This window comes from Lissotriton vulgaris, chromosome 12 (assembly GCF_964263255.1).
Source record: "Lissotriton vulgaris chromosome 12, aLisVul1.2, whole genome shotgun sequence".
Lineage (NCBI taxonomy): Eukaryota > Metazoa > Chordata > Amphibia > Caudata > Salamandridae > Lissotriton > Lissotriton vulgaris.
The window spans coordinates 644,715,812-644,739,070 of record NC_141700.1 but is presented as its reverse complement, the minus strand read 5'-3'; positions in this window follow the sequence as shown (position 1 = coordinate 644,739,070).

Sequence of the window (23,259 nt, the reverse complement as noted above, 5' to 3'; positions counted from 1 at the left end):
CTTTGGTGTTCGGACCGCAATTCCACTGCTGCAACCACCAGGGAACCGTGTTCCATGCCGGTGCCGCTGCAGCACCGTCATGCATATTAAGAGTTTCAGGACTGCTAGCTGTATCATGGAGGTTCTTCCTCCATGAAACTGCTGGCGGTCATTAAATATTACATTTGATGTGGAACCCTTCTACTGTTTGAAGAATCCACGCATCCAAGGAGAGCTTTTCCCAGTTCCACTGAAAAAGGGCCAGGCGACCTCCAGTTTGAATGCCCACCGTATCTTGTATCCTCACCTTGTGCATTGTTGAAATTGCCGCCTCTTCCCCACTGGCGGCGAGGGTAGGGCTTGGTCGGGTAGAAGTTCCCAAACTTGTTGGAGTCCTGCCACTGGCGCCGGTGGGAGTCACCAGCACTGGAAGCTTGCTGGAAGGGACTGTCGCCCTTCCTCGACCGGCTGCGGCAAAAACATGGGGGTGAATATGCCTCATAATAGAGGATTGAGCTTTGTCTAGTGAGTTAAAAATATTGACAAATTTGCATAGTTCATAAATAAATGGGTCCCCAAACAGGTTTCCTTGGGATATTGTCCCTGCTTCAAACATGGAGAGCTCTCCCAATTTGAGGTCGATTGTAATCAACAGCGATCTGCACCGCTCGGTTTAAATCAAGCAGTTCACTTTTCCCAGGAAGAAAATAGCCCTCTGAGCCCAGCTGGATACAGCGTCAGGAGAAATGAGGGATGTAGAGGCTTTTTCATCCTCCGCTATATCCATGATTTTCGCAAGGGGGCCTACCACATCTAGGAGCTGCTCCTTGCACGAGTGCCATGACCTATCAATGCCCTTCTTGGGGTCATGGACAAATTTGATGAGGAAGGTGGCCATCGTGGGGTCTATCTGTGGAGTGGCGACCACCTTCCCCACCAAAGATGGCCTACGGCATTATGCCTTAAGGCAGCCCCTCACCTCCTTATCAAGAGGATTCCTCAGACGGCTTGTCATGTAGGCCACTACTTTGTGTGCAGAGCCCCACTCCACTGAACGCGGATGTAGCAAATCATCAAGGTGAAGCAAAACGCCCTCCGAGGGTTATACCGAGTGTGTGGATGGGACAGTGTCAGCTAATAGATTGGTGGTTGGGTGCCAAGGTCTAGAGTTATCACCATCCGAGGTATTGGGCGAGACATCCCCATGCCCCTGATCAGTTAGTGGACGTGTGGCTGGGGAATGTCCTAAGTGACCAGGAATCTGAGGGTCCAGCAAGGGCTGGGAGTCCAGGAACGCCTATTTCAGGCAAGAGAAACCATCGAAATTGACTTTCAACAACAAACCACCCTGCAGAACTGTGTTACATGTTTCTTATTTGTGTGTCTCCGTATAAGATACTTTTAAGATTCAATACATTAGACCTCCAAACAGCTGTACACATTTTGGGGTTCTTCTATATTCAGAAAATCTTTAAACAAGCATTGACAAAGCCAATAGGTCTGGCTTCTATCTGGAGCCTTTTGGCATTGTCAATGCTGATTGTGTTTTGTCAGGCTTTTTGCAAAACGTTACTGTGGGGAAGTTGCCTGGCCCTCAAATCTAACCACCCCACCACCCATTTTTTGTATCAAAATTAACCACTGCCACTGGATGTGGATGTGTACCTTGTGAAATGGCAAATGGCATCACTCCGTGAAGTGAGCCAGGGGCTGCCCCACTTCCCCATGTTGTTTACTTTAGTGGTCAGTCAAAAATGTGACTGACACAATTACAGGACAATGGATGAAGTGAGCTGGGTGATAGCCCCAAAAGTGATTATATTATGCCTGTAAATTTAGTAAAATCAAAAGTTCTTGGCTAACGGGAGACCTAAAAAGGTAGCTTTAAGAAAACTGTGGTTTAAATGAATTGGCATAAACTATTTAACAAACTATAAAGGTCCAGTAAATAAAATGAAAAACAAGCACTGTCAAAGTCAACAAGTCTGTGTTATATTTTCAGGTATAAGTCATTCCTATTTCTAGATTTGCAATGTGTCACGGAGGAGGTGCCATACATGCTGATTTTCAGAGTAGCTTTCAGCTGGGATGGCAAAGGGTCATTACTCATTTGACTTCCCTCGTAATTCATTTGTTTTGCTGTAAAGTGACCCAGGAAGTCTAGCAGTGAAATAATATCAACAAGCATTTTCAGTGCAATAGGTCTTTAATTTTAGAAACGTTGACCAATTGGTAAGGTAAATGACAATGTCTTTTATTATTGTAGGTTTTTTAGACACATAAATAAAAGGGATTGTCATATACAATGCCAATAACTTAAAATGTTGCAATTGCGAAACCTATTGCATTGCAAATGCTTGTTTACTTACCTCATCAGCCACATACAGTAATATTCCAATTAATTGTACTCCATTTTTAATACATTGAAAGTGAATAATATCATATTATTTACTAATAGTGAATAATATCATATTATTCATTATTAGTATAGTTTAAAAAAACTGACTGAAAACAATGAAAGTGGACCCCATACCGACTTTCATAAGGGAGAGATGCCCTGTGTTCCTGGTACTGATGTTGCCACTTCTGAGACCAGGGGTCGCAAAGGAAGTACAGTTGCGAACCCCTAAATGATGTCCAAGGATGTATATACCACACCTAAGCTCTCAAGTTTTCTATTTCTATCCATGCCGGAGTAGGTCTTCCAGTGCATGTTTAGGTCTCGCCTGTCGATGCGCATGCGCATCGAGCAAGCGAGACTATTGCGAGTTATCCACTCTTTATCCACACTGCAAGGAATCGTGGCGATTCCTTGCAGTGCCCGTGACTTTTAAGGTCAATGCGCATGCGCATTGAGCTTATGCGCATGCGCATTGACCTTAAAAGCGCGTGCGCGTGCACGTCCGTCTCCTAACAACACACACACACCCTCTCCCCCGCTCCGCCCCCTCCCGCCGTGTCGCATTTCTCTTTCTCCTCCCCCTCCCCTCTCTTCCTTCCGTCTAACGCCGTGTCGCACCTCTCCCCTCTCCGCCCCCTCCCCGCTCCGCCCCCTCCCCTTCCCTCCGTGTCGCATTTCTCCTCTCCCCTCTCCGCCCCCTCCCCTGCCCGCCGTGTTATTTGTTTTTTTGTCCTTCGGACTCCTATGGGTTTTCGCTCTCCCTGTGTATACATACCAGTGCGAACCCCTCTGTGCGACACGCCCCTTCCCCACCTCCTCCCCCAGACCTATTGGACGATTCCACGTCACCTGGCCTCGCCCCCTCTCTACTTCCTTCCAGACATTTCTGGTCTCCCTGACTACGCCCGAGGCTCCTGACTGACCCGGAAGCACTCCATACACGTCCAGAGGTATGTGTATCATCAAGGCTGCTACTTTGGCTACTTGCGCTGGCCTCGCAGTCCTTTGACCAGTACCTCTCTCTCTCCCCTCAGATTCAGTATCGGCCATTTCGGTACCCCCGTGGATGTACCGTACTTTCAACCGGACAGAAGACATCGATTTTTGTCCGCCGGATCCACGTCCTTACCTACTACCCTGTTGCGAGTGGCTACAGAGACCAATCAGGTACACTGCCTCTAGCGCCCACCTCCCGTGATCACGCCTACCTGACCCAATGTCCTAAACCCCTGTTTCCCCACAGATCACAGCCCCCTCTGATGTGTGTTCGAGCCACCGCCGAGGACTTATTCACTACCGATGCCTCACAGGTATATTGCATGCAAGCGCCGCCATAATACCAACCACCCCCCTCCCCCCTATCAGCTTTCCACCTCCTCCCTTTGTTCCTCTACGCACGTGTCCCAAAGTTTTTTTTCTGCCTGTATTTCATAGCCTCACTTATGGCCCTATCTACTATTAGTTCTCCTACACGCGCTTTTAGTCTGCTCTGTAGCAGCTATCATTCCCCAACCTGCCATCAATTTCACAACGCGTGCTGCTTACACGCAGTTTAGTCCTGCCCATGTGCTACTCAGAGTACCAGTTGTTCCCGTACCTGTCATTTAACCATGCTACGTGCGCCGTAGACATGTGCTTAGTCATGTTTGGTAATTTGTTTTTACTGCACCAACAGTTTACCTACATCCACATAGACGCTGGCTCTGTTTTATCGGTTCACATTCTCCTTATTATACTCAGGACACACACTATGGTTAATTTATCCCTTCAATGTTGCTTACAGTTCCGCTGGCTTCTCCTTGAAGACACCACTTGATTTAATACTGCGGAACTGCAATTCTTACCGTTTTTTTCATCAGTCCTTGCATACGCTGACCTTACTAATGGGGCATGCTTTTGCACCTTTGACTGCCTGACAGCGCGTCCCCTCACCCTAACTCACCCTCAACCCCTCACCCTAACTCACCCTCACCCACCCTCAACCCCTCACCCTCACTCAACCTCACTCACCCTCAACCCCTCACCCTCAACCCCTCACCCACCTTCACTCACCTTCACTCACCCTCACCCTCACCCACCCTCACTCACCCTCACTCACCCTCACTCACCCTCACTCACCCTCACTCACCCTCACTCACCCTCAACCTCCCTCACCCTCAACCACCCTCAACCCCTCATCCTCACTCACCCTCACCCTCACTCACCCTCAACCCCTCACCCTCACTCACCCTCAACCCCTCACCCTCACCCAACCTCAACCCCTCACCCTCAATACCTCACCCACCCTCACCCTCACCCAATCTCAACCCCTCACCCTCAATACCTCACCCTCACTCACCCTCACCCTCACTCACCCTCAACCCCTCACCCTCACTCACCCTCAACCCCTCACTCACACCCTCACTCACCCTCACTCACCCTCACTCGCCCTCACACGCCCTCACTCACCCTCACTCACCCTCACCCTCACCCTCACTCACCCTCAACCTCACTCACCCTCACCCACCCTCAACCCCTCATCCTTACTCACCCTCACCCTCACTCACCCTCAACCCCTCACCCTCACTCACCCTCAACCCCTCACCCTCACTCACCCTCACCCCCACTCACCCTCACCCTCAACCCCTCACCCTCAATCTCTCACCCTCAATCCCTCACCCTCACTCACCCTCAACCCCTCACCCTCACTCACCCTCAACCCCTCACCCTCACTCACCCTCAACCCCCTCACCCTCACTCACCCTCAACCCCTCACCCACACCATCACTCACCCTCACTCGCCCTCACTCGCCCTCACTCACCCTCACTCACCCTCACCCTCACTCACCCTCAACACCTCACCCTCACTCACCCTCAATGCCTCACCCTCACTCACCCTCAACACCTCACCCTCAACCCCTCACTCTAACTCACCCTCAACACCTCACCCTCACTCACCCTCACTCACCCTCACCCACCCTCAACCCCTCACCCTAACTCACCCTCACTCACCCTCACTCACCCTCAACCCCTGACCCTCACTCACCCTCATCCTCACCCTCACTCATCCTCACTCACACTCACCCTCACTCACCCTCACACTCACTCACCCTCACCCTCACTCACCCTCAACCTCACTCACCCTCAACCTCACTCACCCTCACCCACCCTCAACCCCTCATCCTCACTCACCCTCACCCTCACTCACCCTCAACCCCTCACTCACCCTCAACCCCTCACCCTCACTCACCCTCACTCACCCTCACTCACATTCACCCTCACTCACCCTCACTCACTCACCCTCACTCACCCTCACTCACCCTCACTCACCCTCACTCACCCTCACCCTCACCCTCACTCACCCTCTCTCACATTCACCCTCACCCTCACTCACCCTCACTCACCCTCACTCACCCTCACCCACCCTCAACCCCTCATCCTCACTCACCCTCAACCCCTCACCCTCACTCACCCTCAACACCTCACCTCACTCACCCTCACCCTCACTCACCCTCAACCCCTCACCCTCAATCCCTCACCCTCACTCACCCTCAACCCCTCACCCTCACTCACCCTCAACCCCTTACCCTCACCCTCACTCACCCTCACTCACCCTCACTCACCCTCACTCACCCTCACTCACCCTCTCACCCTCAACACCTCACCCTCACTCACCCTCACTCACCCTCACCCTCACTCACCCTCAACACCTCACCCTCACTCACTCTCAACCCCTCACCCTCACTCACCCTCACCCTCAACACCTCACCCTCACTCACCCTCAACCCCTCACCCTCACTCACCCTCAACCCCTCACCCTCTACCCCTCACTCACCCTCACTCTCACTCACCCTCACTCAACCTCAACCCCTCAGCCTCACCCTCACCCACCCTCAACACCTCACCTCACCCTCACTCACCCTCACTCACTCTCAACCCCTCACCCACCCTCACCCTCACTCACCCTCAACCCTCACCCTCACTCACCCTCAGTCACCCTCAACACCTCACTCACACTCAACACCTCACCCTCAACACCTCATCCACCCTCACCCTCAGTTACCCTAAACATCAATCACCCTCAATTCCTCACTCACCCTCAACACCTCACTCACCCTCAACACCTAACTCACCATCACTCACACTCATCCTCACTCACACTCAACACCTCACCCTCACTGACACTCACTCACACTCAATCACTCTCACCCTCACTCACCCGCAACGCCTCACACTCAACGCCTCACCCTCAAATGCTCACTCACCCTCACTCTCACTCATCCTCACTCAGCCTCAACACCACACACTCACTCACCCTCACTCACCCTCAACATCTCACCCTCACTCACTCACCCTCAACACCTCACCGCAACTCCTCACTCACCCTCACTTTCACTCATCCTCACTCAACAACACTCAACTTTACTCACCCTTAACGCCTCACCCAACACCTCACCTTCAATCACCATCAACATCTCACCCTCACTCACCCACAAAACATCAGCCTCAACACCTCACCCTCAATCACTCACCCTCAAACATTCACCCACACTCACCCTCCCTCACCCTCAATTCCTCACCCACACCCTCAACACTTCACCCTAAACACCTCACTCATCCTCAACGCCTCCCCCTCCCCCTAACTCACCCTCACCCTCACTCACCCTCAACACCTCACCATCACTAACACTCAACACCTCACCCTCACTAACTCTCAATCCCACAATCACCCTTCCCCTCACTCACCCTCAATACCTCACCCTCACTAACACTAAAACACTCAATCACCCTCACTCTTACTCTCACTCACACTCTACACCTCAGCCTCACGCTCAATGACACACCCTCAACACCTCACCCTCACCCCCTCAACACCTCACCCCCTCAACCTCACTCGCCCTCACCCTCAAACACTCACCCTCAACACCTCACACCCTCAAACTCAAATACTCACCCTCAACACCTCAACTTCACTCACTCTCAACACCTCACCCTCACTCACTCACCCTCAACACCTCACCCTCACTCACTCACACTCAATAACGCTCAACACCTCACCCTCAACACCTCACCATCAACACCTCACCATCAACACCTCACCCTTAACACCTCAACGTCAACACCTCACCCTCACTCACTCTGACTCACCCTCACCCTCACTCACCCTCACTCATCCTCACTCACAATCACTCACACTCAGTCACCCTCACTCACCCTCACTCACCCTCGACCCCTCACTCACCCTCACTCATCCTCACTCATCCTCAACACCTCACCCTCACCCTCATCCACCCTCAACCCCTCACCCTAACTCACAATAACACTCTCTCACACTCACTCTCACTCACACTCATCCTCAACACCTCACTCACCCTCAACACCTCACTCACCCCCAACTCCTCACTCACCCCCACCCTCACTCACCCTCAACCCCTCACACAGTGCAATAGGTCTCGCAGGATTTTTTGTTAAAGCTTTTACATTTGCTTATTGCTTTTTTGATTTGTAATTCTTTTGCATTGCCTACAAAAAAAAAATGCAAAAGATTTAGAACAAAAAACCTATAAACAATTCTAAAAGCACTAACTCTAATGCTGCGAGACCTATTGCATTTCTAATGCTTGTTTTCTCTTTCCATTCTGAGACTTGTACTCTTGAATTTATAATTGGGTAAACAGTTCTACATGTCCCATAATGGAAAGCAAATACCTCAATTGGATGAGTTTTGCACGTACCTGGGAAACATGATAGTTCTGCACACAGTTATCGGAGCAAGGCGCTTGGTGGATACAATACGCGCATTTTTTTCAGACTACCCCCAATTCCATACATATGACACAGATAGGGGTACCACGTGGCTCCACATCATCGGGGACACCTTAGTCCAGCCAATTAGGTCCTCTACACATCTCAATAATCTGAAAATGCAGTTTAATTGGTTCAACCAAGGTGAACCAGGACTTCAACACCCAGAATGCATTGTTTAACAAACCCCAAGAACTGGCTAAAGCTTTTTCTAATAACTTGTAGTCTTGTGGTAACCAAACACTCAAGTCTAGAAGAGGGTTGGTAGTTTACATCCACTTCTGGTTTTGATTTTTGAGGGAGGTGGGGGGACTGGAACCTATTTTTCATCATCAGACTTTGACCCAGAAAGACATGAGCGGTAAAAGGCAGGATGAAGAAAAAAAGATAGGAAACAGTGAGAAAGAGAGGAAGCAGGGCTTAACAAGGGAGGAGAAGGCCTGAGATGGAATCAGGACGGGCGGCCTTAGTGTTGCAGAATTTCGTAATTTCAGTAGGCTCCTAACAAAACTTTTGAGCTCCTGCACTTATTAATAATTACGAACTAGGATTATTGCTTCAAACAAGTAAGCTCTAAAAGTGACTGATGTGTGACACTTACATACACTGCTGGCGTTTTAGACAGATAGCACTGTCTTTTCTCTTCCCATTCAAAAGTGTGAAGTCACAAACTAGAGAGCGTTCCTCACTAAAAATGCAAGTCTTCCCGCAGGCAAGCATTTTACAGGAGTCACCTGACAGGTCTTAGATAACACCAATGACATCGTTCAATGTTTGTGACGCTTCCAGTGGATGCTGAAATTAAACTCATGACCACTTAATCAGCACTAACCACAAATGCATTTTCTCTTTTAGTTTAAATAAAATATATGTTTCTTACCTTAAATAAGGTGCACGGGTTTTAGTAACCTTGTCGAGATGAACGCCGATTTACAACATATACAAAAACCTCTGCAGCAGCCGATCAACCCACTGAGCTGCCTAACGGCTAACTGTGGTTAATCAAAGCTTTCTTAACTTCACCAATCTCTATTCAAATGGATAAAACTGAAGGGGGCACATGAAGAGTGTTAAGAGGCACCTTGCATGCACCACAGCTGCCCTCGCCCCCCGCCCACATAAAGTGTGAGACTTTAGCCAGTCCTAGGTTTTTAGCCCTCTGCACTTTGCATTCTGGAACTTGTAGTTTACTTTCTCATCATACGCGTGGGTTTACATGTCCTAGAATAAATTCTACTCTTGTTGGATTTGAAAGTGTGAAGGTGTCGAACAATACACGTGTCCACTGGGCAGCTATGAAGATCTGGGGGACTCCCTGTGCCAAAGGAAAAGTGCACAGAACAAATGGAGTGCATGAGTCACTTGGAAATTGTGCCAGAGGGAGAGGGCCAACATACAGGAACATCGTGCACCATGTTCTTTTAGAGACATACACCTCTCCAGTCCAGAGAAATCATGCTCATTAAAGGCTATAAGGGCCTACATTACTAAGAACCCTGGAGACGGCGTATGGAGGATCCCTAGCTCTCACTGTGCACTCTCCTGAAGGGGGCCCTCTGCCCTGGTGTCAAATTGTGCACTCCCTCATGTCTTGCACATAAGCACATCCCTCCAGAGTCTTTTTACGTGCACGCCTATATCTGTTGTATGGCACTGGCGACCAAGCAAATGCATTGCACTCGTGAGCATGTGGTACAAATGACGTAACATCCTCTGTTTCACTGCACAGGAGCCAATCTTGTATCAACACAATTGGAATTGGAGAAGGGCCTGCACAAATATCTTCAGCAATTTCTGTAATAATACGGGGTCTACACACCCACCCGACTCCAGGCTGGTTGGTAATTTGAGCACTGAGTACTATGAAAAGAAATGCATTTTTTTACAGCACATGCTCACCAATTACCTTACTGGAATACTTCATGAGTTCTCTTCAGAACTGTACTTAAAGTCTGTTTAAAAAAAATGCCAGAGCTAAAAAAACTGCTATGTGGACCAGCAACAGGGGCAATTGTTTGCTTATGCAAGTTGTGGGCATTGTCGCCAGAGGGAACTGTGCGTTTGACGAACACCTGTATCTCCCCCCCAGGAACTTTGGTTTCCTGTTCGAAATAGTCTTGGGGAAAATTGCACAGAAAAAAAAGACAAAGTCAGACTCAGAATGTCACATCAAATACACAGAACAACTGGCAAGGTAAAAATTTGAAGTTTTGTTTCATTGAAAAAATTCTGTGTATATGGCAACTCTTTGAGGAGAATATTATGCAGGGTGGCTAGCCCAGATGGCTGTTTAGACAGTGTTCATATACACCAAGGGGGAGGGAGAAGCAGTTGCATGCCTTCTGCTTCTCTTTATATATCAAAATCAAGACCCTTGGACGGACCACAGCTGCGTCCACTTCGAATACATAAAAACCACAATCCACAACCACCCTCAACCAACACTGCGAAGAAACTGGAACAAAATCACCATCGACCAGATCTCCACATCGCTTCTTCAAAATCTCCCTGCCTATTCATCGAACCCTAACCAAGCAGCCATCAACCTCACACAATGGGTAACCCACAGCGCCGACAACCTAGCACCCTTGAAAAAACGTCAAATCAAACTAGGCAGCAAAAACGCCCCCTGGTTCAACGATGACCTTAAGAAATCAAAGAAACTCTGTCATTCCCTTGAGATAGCCTGGAAAAAAGAGCCAAACATTAGGACCAGAGACACCTTCAAAAACGCCACCCGAAAACACCACCAACTCATCCGAGCAGCCAAGAATTCCGCATTCAAAGACCGACTAGACAACAACGCCCACAACAGCAAGGAACTATTCAACATCATCAAAGAGTTTACCAACCCCACTGCCAACTCCAACGACATCACTCCCTCTCAAACACTTTGCGACTCCCTAGCTTTATTCTTCCACAACAAAATCGCCGACATCCACAACAGCTTCGACAACCATCCCGGGGACCAACCCACCCATCCTACCTCCGAAACGAAACCCCCCCAGAACATCCTTTATGACTGGAACCCAATCTCCACTGATGACACCATTTGCCTGATGAACTCCATCCACTCAGGATCCCCCACAGACCCATGCCCCCACCACATCTTCAATAAAGCAGACTCCATCATCGCACCCCACCTCCGAGACGTCATCAACTGCTCCCTCAACTCTGCTACATTCCCGGAAAGCTGGAAACACGCCGAGCTCAGCGCCCTTCTGAAAAAACCCACAGCAGATCCCACCTAACTCAAAAACTACCGCCCCATCTCGCTCCTACCATTCCCGGCCAAAGTCATTGAGAAAGCCGTCAACAACCAGCTCGCCGCCTTCCTCGAATTCAATAAATCCCTCGACTCCTCACAATCCGGCTTCTGAGCCAAACATAGCACCGAAACCGCCCTCATCGCAGCAACTGACGACATTCGAACACTACTGGACAACGGAGACACAGTCGCCCTCATCCTCCTTGACCTGTCCGCAGCCTTCGACACAGTTTGTCATAGCACCCTGATACAACGTCTCAACAACATCGGAATTCAAGGAAAAGCACTAGACTGGATCACTTCGTTCCTCACCGGAAGAACTCAGAGAGTCCGCCTCCCACCGTTTAAGTCAGAGGCCACCGAAGTCATCTGCGGCGTGCCACAAGGATCAACACTCAGCCCCACACTCTTCAACGTATACATGAGCCCCCTCGCGGCCATCGCACGCCATCACAACCTTAACATCATCTCCTACGCCGATGACACTCAACTGATCCTTTCACTCACCAAAGACCCAAACACCGCCAAAACTAACCTACATGAAGGGATGCAAGAAGTAGCCGAATGGATGAAGCACAGCCGGCTAAAATTGAACTCGGACAAGACAGAAGTCCTCATCTTAGGAACTTCCCCTTCCGCCTGGGACGACTGTTGGTGGCCAACGGCCCTAGGAAAAGCACCCATCCCAACGGATCATGCACGAAACCTGGGCGTCATCCTGGACTCCTCACTCTCAATGACCAGACAAGTCAACGCAGTTTCTTCATCATGCTTCAACATTCTGCGCATGCTCAAAAAAACATTTCTCTGGATCCCCATCGATACTAGAAAAACGGTAACCCACGCACTGGTTACAAGCCGCCTGGACTAGGAAACACCTTATACGCCGGTACCACCGCAAAACTTCAGAAAAAACTCCAACGCATCCAAAACGCTTCAGCCAGACTCATACTAGACATACCTCGCAAAGACCACATCTCCGGTCACCTGAAAGACCTCCACTGGCTTCCCGTTAATAAAAGGATAACATTCCGCCTCCTCACCCATGCACACAAAGCCCTCTACGAACTTGGACCCGAATGCCTCAACACGCGACTATCCTTCTACACTCCCCCCCGCCAGCTTCGTTCTTCCAACCAAGCCCTCGCTGCTGTTCCACGCATCAACAAAACCACCATGGGGGGAAGATCCTTCTCCTACCTAGCGGCTAAGACTTAGAACTCCATCCCCATTCACCTCCGTCTCACTCAAAACCACCTAGCCTTCAGAAAACAGCTTAAAACATGGATATTCGACAGGTAATCCTCCACCCTCCCTCAAGCGCCTTGAGACCCTCTGGGAATGTAGTGCGCTATATAAATTTCCTGACTTGACTTGACTTGACTAGCAATTATGTACTAAGGGATTATAGATAATTAAACTTGCCTGCTGGTTGCTCGATGTGTTCTCTTTATTATGAGTACCTTTGGCAAGGTTAAAAACAAACTAGATCAGTGGCTTTTATGGGGTATATTATGGCCTCTAAATTGTAGGTGAATGTGTTTCAGCCCATCCGGATCAGGGCCACTATTAACTTAGTCCCTTATTGATATTGGTAGACCTTTTATCACCTGGATCGAGATCTTTCTCTGAAGCAGCATGGCAACTCAGTGGTGGGCACTTGCTTTCATGTGATCGGCCTCCTTCGAAAAGTTTTCCCCTTGCTGTCAGATGCCACCAGAAAAATCTTGGTGCAGGCTCTGGTTCTCAGTCGTTTAGACTATTGCAATGAGCTCTTGCTGTCAGCCAACGAGGGAGTTAAAGCCAAACTCCAAGTTGTGCAGAATACAGCAGCAAGGCTGGTATTAAACGCCCCCCCAAGAACGCCATCCAAACCACTCTTGAATAAGTTACAATGGCTCCCTGTTCAGAAAAGGGTGATATTCAAGACCTGTTGCCTTATCCATAAGAGCCTAAATGGATTAGGGCCAACATACTGGATAGACAAATTTGTACCTTATATTCCGGTGCGATCTCTCAGGTCCAGTAACCAGCTACTCCTAACAGTGCCAGCCGCCAAGAAAGTAAGGCAAGGTGGTAGGGCTTTGTCTGTAGCCGGTCCCACCCAGTGGAATGGACTACCCCTGCCACTTAGGAAATGCACAGAACACCTGAGTTTCAGGAAACAACTTAAGACCTTTTTGTTTCAGTCATAAATCATTTCCCCTTGGACTTGCTGACAGCGTTCTTTAGGTCACAGGCGCAGAGATACTCCTCCGGGAGTCGATTCGAGCGCGTTACAAACCTAAAAATAAATAAATAAATAAATAAATCGCCTAGTGTTACAGTATTGTGGACATTCTCACACTTGTTCAAGCATACTTTTACAAACTATGATATATATATTTCCCTACATATGATCTGTATCCTTAGAAGGCAGAGAGAAATAAAACATATAAGATATAATTATATCCAATTTGCCTCATGTCACAAGAGTCCAACCAATTGAGTTTGGATCTAGAATCATGCAAATGTGTGACACTTCTTAACTCAACCCCTCTGATTTAGTAGACACACATACGTGGAAAAATGACACAGTGTGCTGGAAACCATCACACAAAATGTGTTTTGTGCGGTGAAATGATACTAGCATGCAAGAGAAATAGGTATAAAGACCTACACTGCCTTGTTAGTAATCAAGCCTCCATGGGGTCATAGGCGTAGGGTGGGCTCTGTAGTCACACACTGAAAGAGAGAGTGGCTCTGCCCATAGCCCAAAGCCAATTGCAGGCTCTATGCGGCTTTACAGTGTGATTGACAATGCAAAGACTGTACCCAGGCAAACACTATGCAGCTCTCTACACTGTGCGACTGCTGAAGAGCACATACTCGTGCCTGCAGAAAAGATTGCCACACATAGTTGCACTACCTAAACCCGCATAGTTCAGTATATACCTCACTCAATGCTGTTATTGCCCACCTGAATGGAGAAGCAGCACTTCTGGAGGAAGTCCAGCAAGGGACAAAACAATATATAATGCAATCACTGCTGGAGCAGAGGCAAGGAGCACAGCACGGGCACAGCTGATAGCTTAATGTAACACAAATTCCCCTCCAGCCCACGCCATATGCTGCTGTGTCAATACATTTGGATATGAAGGCCATCTTTGGAGTATGGAATCCACAGCGCATCCTGTCACATTGTACGAGCCTTGTTGCAGCTGGCAAATGTGGCATGATGTGTTATTGATGTTTCTTCAGCAGCTATGAAAACTGCAGCTGTTAGCGTGGACTGTGCCACAGCACGGGCACTGGGAGAGATGGATAGTAGAGGGGCTGGTTTCTTCTGGTGCAGTGGGCAATTATAATGCACCTTCATTACAGGTGGAAAATGTTTTTGAGGAGCGGATGGAGTTGGGTCCTGGGGTAATCAGAGGTTACTAGGCTTCCACTTAGATAGTTGGAATTTGTTTACCTTTGATGTTGACTTTGGTTCACACTCGATTAGGTACTAACCAAAAAAGTGCAATGAGAACCAAAGCTTTCTAGCCTCGCCTAAACTGGAGATCTGTGTAAAACTGTCTTGTTGTTAAACAAAGTAAAGACTATTCCTATGGCCTTTGTCAAAGCGCTTACAATGCAAAACCCCTTGCTGTTGCATTTGTCACAGACTAAACATTTTAAATCTCTTTCATGTTACATTTATCAGACTTCACTGCTTAAGACTCTTCCCTACGTATTTGTCATAGAGTTCAATGTAAAACCTGTACCTTTTATATTTGTTACAGGGTTGCACATCATCTTCCATTATTACTGGACGCAGAATATGCGTTAACAAAGTATCTATCAAAGATCAGAATTTGAACTACTTCTGAACTGCTAAGAAAGCAACACTAAGTCTGAGTTTCTCATTAAATTAGAACCCACGTGTAAACCCCTGTTTAAACATGGGTCGTAATTACGAGTTTGGTTTTAAAGCATCTGATAATTATCGGATGCGTTAAATAACTCAACCTTCGTTAAATTTCAGCAGGCCAAACCTGCGGAAATTTAACAGGGAAAAGCAAATGGTAGTTACCGTATCATGTTAAACGCCAAAATCTGCATGTTATCTCCATGAAACCCGTATTAGATTCTATTTATTGCGCAAAATAAATATCAAACACCTTGGAATCATTATTTATCAGGTGCGATTAATAGCATCTATACTTGTAATCAGATCTTAAATAAACGTAAACAAGACCTAATCCAAAACTAGAAATGAGGCTAACTCATTCAGTTATCTAGTTCATCCAATTAGTAAGCAAATCAAACATACAAGAACGTTGCACAAATTAAAAAAATTGTCTGGCATCTGGTATAATTAGTGGTGACTTATCTGTATTGATGGAGCTTGTGCATTTGTATTTTCGTTGGGAGGTTTGGGGGGCACAGGTGTTTGTAAGGCTAAGGTGTATAACTATTTCTATAGGCATAGACCAAGTTCGCTCGTCAAGATATTTCTGTTGTAACCGTAACTGATACCATGTCTTGCTATTGGCCTTTTGTACTTTTTTCTTTTTAAATACATTTAATTAAAAAAATTATATATATTGTTATTACAAGAAAATCGCAGAACCCTATTAAATAGTGGAACGCTATTGTGCCATTACAAAAACATACACCTTTATTTATTTATTATTACCATTGTAACTATGTATTTTACCGGATTGCAACAGACTCTCTCCTCTATAAACTAAAAAAATCATATTAAAAAAGTGCACTTGTTAGTAACAAACAGCTACTCTAGGATTGTGATTACCTACAGTAATATATTTCCATATCAAGCACTGGCCTAAACCATCTTACTTTCAGAAGTAAATTGAAAACACACTTCTTTTAACTCTTGTTCCATCACTTTCACGGCCAGTCTTGAAATGAAACAGCCACATTTCCAGACCAACAGTAGAGTTTAAGTATATGAGTGGCTTTGCTGACTTGGGAATGGTCTGGTTGGTTTATATAATATGATGTTTTAATCTCCGCAGGTAAATTGATGCTCCTGGACATACTCTGGGGTTCCTCTCCCGGCGGAGCCGCCGCCACCTTGGGGCTTTTAGGAGCCCCGCCCCCTCCCTTCGGCCGGTTCGTGGGGCCCTGTAGTATTTAATTATTTATTGTAGTATTTATTTATTTCTTGTTTAGCTCCTTGTGTTGTGTAGAGAGTTTGAGCATGTTCCTTTAAATGCTTGTAGCCTTTTGAATGTGTTCATATTCTATGTTCTAATTCAGAGCTGTAATGGAATGTTGTATGTTTCACTGTTAGTCAGTTTCCATTATTCAGTTGATCTTACCAGACGTGCTCATTTATTGGAATAAACTTATTTCTTCAATCAAATTCCTGGAATTCCTATAATGATTACTACAGCCCCCTCACGGACGTGCCTCGCTGTGCTGGGGTTGTGGACCAAGGATAGGTCGGGCCTCTTTCCTATTATGCCCTGCCCACGTTAGGTCAGCGCTGTCTGTCTTCCGGGTCGCATTCCCAGCGGCCCAGAAATGTTTCTTCCGTGAATCGGGTGGCGGCGGTGGTGTGCTGTCGAGGCATGTTCGGGGGATCTCCCTCCTAGTATGGATAAGGCTGGGTGCGCATCCGCCTAAGCGCGTTGGCACCCGCGCATCCGGTGGAATGCGGGGTGGCACCCGCGAAGGAGCGCCATTCCACGCCGCGATGTTGGGGATTCCCTCCAGGGGATCGGGTGCGCATCCTCAGCCATTAGGGCACGGCGAGACGCGCTTCCGGGTTGAGTGCAAGACGCGCTCGGGGCGTTGTGGCCACCCATAGTGTCCCACGTAGAGTCTTCTATCTGAGTGCCTTTGCAGGTGACAGTGCCCTGGGCCCTCCAGCCGGGAGGCCGCCCCCCCCCCACCAATCGGTGGTCCCCCATGGCCCCCTTCTACACTTGCCTCTTGGACAGGACCCTAGGTTGCATGGCCACGGGGTCCCCCCCCCCCCTCTCCTTTTTCGGCTTACCTCCTTTCCTTGTCCCAGGGTGCGGGCCTTGGGTGCATCACGGTGGTGGCCTGGTCATGGATTGGGGGGCTTTTGACTGTGGTTAAGGGGTTTGGGGGGAGCTGGTTCGTGCTGGGTCACGACCAACCCTTTGGTCACCCCTGTGATCGGTCGTCTGTTTTGACACGTGCCTTTGGTACTGATCTTTTGCTGGGGCGTGGTGGCGGCGCGTGGATGTACATCCGGTTTTGTTGGGTCGGGACTGTGTTTGAGTTGACAAGGGTGTGCTGGCACTGGGGGGGGTCTTTGCAGCTTGGAGCGGGTGCTAGGCCCCTATGGAAGCAGCGAGTTGCTCACATGCATTCCGCTGTGAGAGGACAACTGGGTGGCCTGTTTACGTGCATGGCCGTGGTGGAGAGGTGTGTGTCTCTCACCCCCACTTCCCTATTGCGTCTTCTGCCTCTCAGGATGTAATCTCTCCCTTCCTGATTTCCGGGTCTTGGAGCTTGTGGCGTGTCGTGGGCCCCCCGTCACCAACCAGTCTTTGCTTGGGGGGGGGGGGGGGCTGTTCAGGTAGTGGGGAGGACGATGTTCCCATGTGTGGACTCCCTCTGACCAGCAGGGCATGTACCATGGTCGTGGGGGGTGGGGGGGTGCAAATGGTCAGCAGTCGGTGTGAGAGTCCGGGCCCTTGGGGCAGTCTGTGTTATCTCCGATGCTCCCTAGGGGCGGATGCCCATGCCCATAGGCGTGTTTATCGGAGCCCACCGTTGCCCTCCCCTCGTTTGTCAATGGGCCGTTGTAGGACAACGGTCGAGTGCGGCCACGAGTCACTGCCCTGTGCGATTGTCAGCTTTCGAGCCTAGCAAGGGAGCCCCCCAGCATGGGTTTAGGGCCCACGTCTGGTTTTGTACGGCCATTATTGGATCCATGGGCTTAGTTCTTTGCCGTGGCTCGCGGGGTTGGCGGTCGAGGGAGCCGTGCCAGCTGCTCGGTCCCTCTATGCGGCAGAACTATGGAGTGTGTTTGGCAGTGGGGAAAAGTAAGCAGCATGGAGGGTGGCCCGCATCCCTGCCGGTGCATGAACCCCCTTGATGACACGGACATGCTGTGTCCAGGGGGAGCGAGGCACAACATTTTTCGCTGGAGTTTTAGCTTCTCTGCAGCTTTCCTGGGGTGCCGTGATCCCTGCCTCCGTTGAGGAGGTCAGACTCGTGTCTGTGGCAGCAGCATCCATTTTGTGATGCTGAGGCTCTGGTTAGGATTAACCGCGTTTCAGTAAAGTAACATGTCTTCTCCCTCTAGAAGGGTGGAATGCTACCCCCGTCGCCAGGACTGGTGAGGGGGTAGTATTCCAAAACGTATGACATCAAACACGACATGTTTTGATAAAGCCAAACCAAAGTTAGCACATAACCACGAGGATTATAATGCACTTAAGAGTATATGGTATGGCAATATCCCAGAACAGCTAAGGGAGTTGGTCCCGACAGCTGCAGACAGGCTCAGCTCATGCTAGAGCACCATCTCACATAAAAACAAGCACTCTGCCTCCAGGATTGTTAAGGCCTGCCATAGGAGTGACTTATAGGTATATATATGTCCAGATTTAGGTTTAGATATAGGTATACTATATCTAAGCAAGGTGTGTTTACACCACCTTGCCCCAGCTGAGTGATCAGCCAGTTGTGTCGATTTAAGTAGCAGCCAGGGGTGGCAAAAGCTATGCTGCAGCCCCTGGTAGGCCTTGGATGCACCTATGCCCTGGGCACCTATAGTGCACTGTCTTTAGAGGGGATGATGAGTGTGTGCAGTGTTACATTTTAAAATCCTTAGGCTCAATCCTTTTTTAGATGAAGAAGATCAAAGTGGCCAATTCTTTGTAGAAAAATAGTTCTTTATTAATGATGATACAAACGTGGACAGCCGACACGTGTTTCGCCCCTGTGGCGAATTGCGCCAGGGCTTTCTCAAGGCTATTTACAATTTTGCATATTGCCGCAATCTGTGCATGTTAAGTTTCACCATAAATTCCGGTTTGTTAACGTATTAAGGGATCGAATCCCCGGCGTGTCTCTCTAAACAGCTCGTCTCTCCCGTCGTTTCCGCGCTCGACGGGAGAGACGAGCTGTTTAGAGAGACACGCCGTATCATCATTAATAAAGAACTATTTTTCTACAAAGAATTGGCCACTTTGATCTTCTTCATCTAAAAAAGGATTGAGCCTAAGGATTTTAAAATGTAACACTGCACACACTCATCATCCCCTCTAAAGACTTTGTTGTTTGAAAACTCAAGAGGTCCAGAGTTTTCTTGAGTGTGCTAGCATCAACAAACAAACAGTGAAAACTAATGTGGACTTGGTCTCCTTTCGTGGACCACCCCCCTTTTGCTACCTATAGTGCACTGTATAGGGGCTGAGAAGGTGTCCAGTACCAAATTGGTTATGTACCTATAGTACATGGAGTCCATTTTACAGAGAGAGCAGATAGCCTGGGACCCTGATTAGCAGGATCCCAGGCCAACTTAGTTGAAAACCAGCTAAACACAAGGCAAAAAAATCTGGTGTAACCAAAGTCAGGTATCCACCCTTCTACACAGGGGTTACAGCGGCGACTGTTGCTGGTATTGCATTGCGGCCTTTGTATGGTACAGGCACGGGGGGCACCCTGCCAGGGCAATCTTTCGAGCCTTAATGTAAACTTGCGTGGATGTGGCTCGACTACCAGGACGTTTAATACTATGATTACCAAATTCAGAATGATTTTGCCCTAACCGTTTCGGCAGGTTATGCGGGTGGTTCAATAGGTTCTTTTATTTTGTTGGTTCACGTACGAACACCCCATTGTGTTTGGATGGATCTGGGATTCCGCACTTTTACGAGTTTAGGCATCTAGGGTCAGAGTTGGTTAGCGTGTATTGGCATCTGTGATCCAACGGCAGTTAAGCGAGGTGCACTGCATAAGTTGTCACGGCATGACAGGGTGAGGTGTCGCATAGTACATACAGGGTCAAACCCGATTGCACAACATTAGGCGTTCACCATGGTAGCACCCAGAGGGGTCTGTGCAATTGCTTGGTCAACGGGGGGAAGTAAGTGCACCTCAGAATCAATGATAGGTGACCTTATCTGTGGTTAGCTCAAAAGTCCTGCACGGCAGCGAGATTAGGCATGCCCGGTGAGGATGTGGTCAGCCAACATAGTGTTCTGCCATCCCAACAAATGGGTTAATAAGTTGTCAAGCACAATGGGCTTCTTGTGCAGACAGCGCGCATTGTTCAATCTGACAGATTCTCCAAGCGGTGATTCCAAGGGGATTTCACCGCAGGGGGAGCCGAGCAGGCGGAATTCCAGAAGGAACAAGGGTTGCAGGGTAAGTGCTGGAGGTCAGCCTTGCTCATGGCACATACTGCTAGGTATGAACATCCTGTGCGTCATTTTTCATAAGCTACGGGACTGTTTAAATGTTAAGGACAACCTTGCTTGCCCGAATAGCCACGGTGGCAGGTGGCATATGGGAGTAGTCCCCCAGATAGGGGGTGGCAGTCCCATAGGGGTTGGACCCAGGAGTTCAGGCACACTCAATGGGCCTGGGGAGGAGTCACCTCTGAGGGCGCGGGCATCCTCAACATGTCCGGCGCGCCGGGCTGTGTGAGGGGTACATAGGTGCCCCTCACCCAGTTTCCGGCTTCTTTGGTGCGCCGGACATGCCGTGGACGCCTCTGCAGCTAAACACGCTGTCTCCCACCCTACCGCTTACCCGGCGTATTGGCAGAGGGAGAAATGGCAAGAGTTTTGTAATTTTCTAATTTGTGTTGCAGGCGGAGTTACAGGGCGATCTGGCAGCAAATGGGTACAGAAGGGTACAGAAGGGTACCTCTGCGCAGCACATAGGGGGGCCAGAGCCTAACCCCAGGAGCCTCATGAGAGGTTCCGGGAATTTGTGTTGGCGCCCCGTTAGTCCTCCGGGCAGTTGTGGGCCTGAGCAAGCAGGGGTTTGCCTAGCTACGCTCCGCCCTGAAAGGGGCGTGAGTATAAGGGACCAATGGTCATGTGATCCGGGAAGGGGATCACCAGAAGGTGCAGTACAAGTTGTTTCACCACAGTGCTGCTTGGCTCACCAGGCGGGCAGGTGGCAAGGAGGCTGCCTGCCCTTGGATCGTCCGTAAGCTAACCCACCAGATTACATATGTTGTATGTAATAAAACCTGCAGCAGTTTTTCCCAAGTTATACCTTGTGTGGTATGTAGTTATTTGCGGGATGCATGATTGTGGGGAGGGGGAACATGTTGCCGTGATGGTACTATGCATGAAAAGCATAGAAAACCTTACCTGTGAGGAGGGTTACTTATTTCTAGTGCTACTGCTGTGGAAGGCAAGGGCTACACTGCCACCGTAACAACCATTTTTTCTTATCTTTGAAATAAAAATCAGCCCTTACACAAATATCCAAAAAAGCACGACAATGCACGAGACTTCAAGTGTATAGGAGCCATACGCCTGGCACCCTGATCTGCTTTAAAACCAGTTCCAGCCTGTGAGCTGGTGGGTCTAATTCCATTCTATGACTCGGCTGCAGGGAATACACAATTCCAAATAGGGATATCTGGCAGTGCTAGGAGGGCTGGTTTGACAGGTCAGTGTTTGGGTGAGTTTTTTGCTGTTTATGGGCCTGTTTTACGGTCTGAGTGGCCCATTTTTACAGTTAATTTCCGTGATATTACGACAAACATTGCCTACAGCAAGAACAAGTGCATGTATTCTCCCATCCCTAGCAAAACACCTGCATAGAATGTTTGCACAAGTTCAAAGCTGTCCTGATTTGCAAATGTGGGCCACTTTTTTAGCTAACTGATTCGCTAAACCGGGCCACTTTTATTTTGGTGCCTGGGCTTATTTTCTGTCCCACTCTAACCTGGTCCCAAGTTGCTATAGTAATAGTAGACATTCATGTGGGCAATGGTGCCAATGCCATAATGAACAGTGTAACCAAGTCACTCTTCTACACCTGGAGGCTCAGGCACCTCTTGCATATTGCGGAAAGCACTGTACAGGTACCAGCTAGTTTCATGCAGGTTCTAGCAATTTTGTTGTCCTTGCTTTGCCGCTGCATTGGCATTATGTGAGGATCCTTGCAAACATTCTTAATCTACAACATGGCCAGAGCTATGCCACTGCCTTTCCATGAGTCTAGAGAGATTTGACCATTTCTCCCGGGCAATTAAATCTCTATGCTGGCTTCCAACCAAGGAACGTTTGCACATCAGGATCCCTCCTGTGACAACTCACTGCACCTTATTTCAGTTTTTTTGCTTTTATGCCAGAATGCTCCCACTCTACCAGTCAATCAAAAGCCATAGACTGGACCATTAAAGATCTGCTGGCAGAAGAAAATAAATCCTTGTATTTTCAAGTTTCCCCAGAACACTTTATCAGTTTCCTCATTAAATCTCCCCTTTAAACCTGATTGCATGAAGTTGATACAGGTATGCCTTCCTCACATCAGGAACAGAAGTCAAACTGGTGTCCTGGCTTTATAATTCACTAGTATCCATGCGCACAGTCCCTCTAGAGACCTGAGAGCTAACTGGGAGGGAACTCTTAATAGACCACATAAGGATGAGCAATGGACACAAGTACTGGAGTACCCACATAAGGTCTCCAGGAATACAAGATACAAATATACACTATTTAATTTTGTGTACACAACCTACTTAACACCACATAGATTAAACTTAATGACAGGGACAAAGATCAAGAGCTGCCCCCGTTGCAACCAAGCAGACACTGGTTTCTCCCATATGGTCTGGGATTGCCCCATAGTTGTTCGATTTTGGTGAACAATGATATCCAAC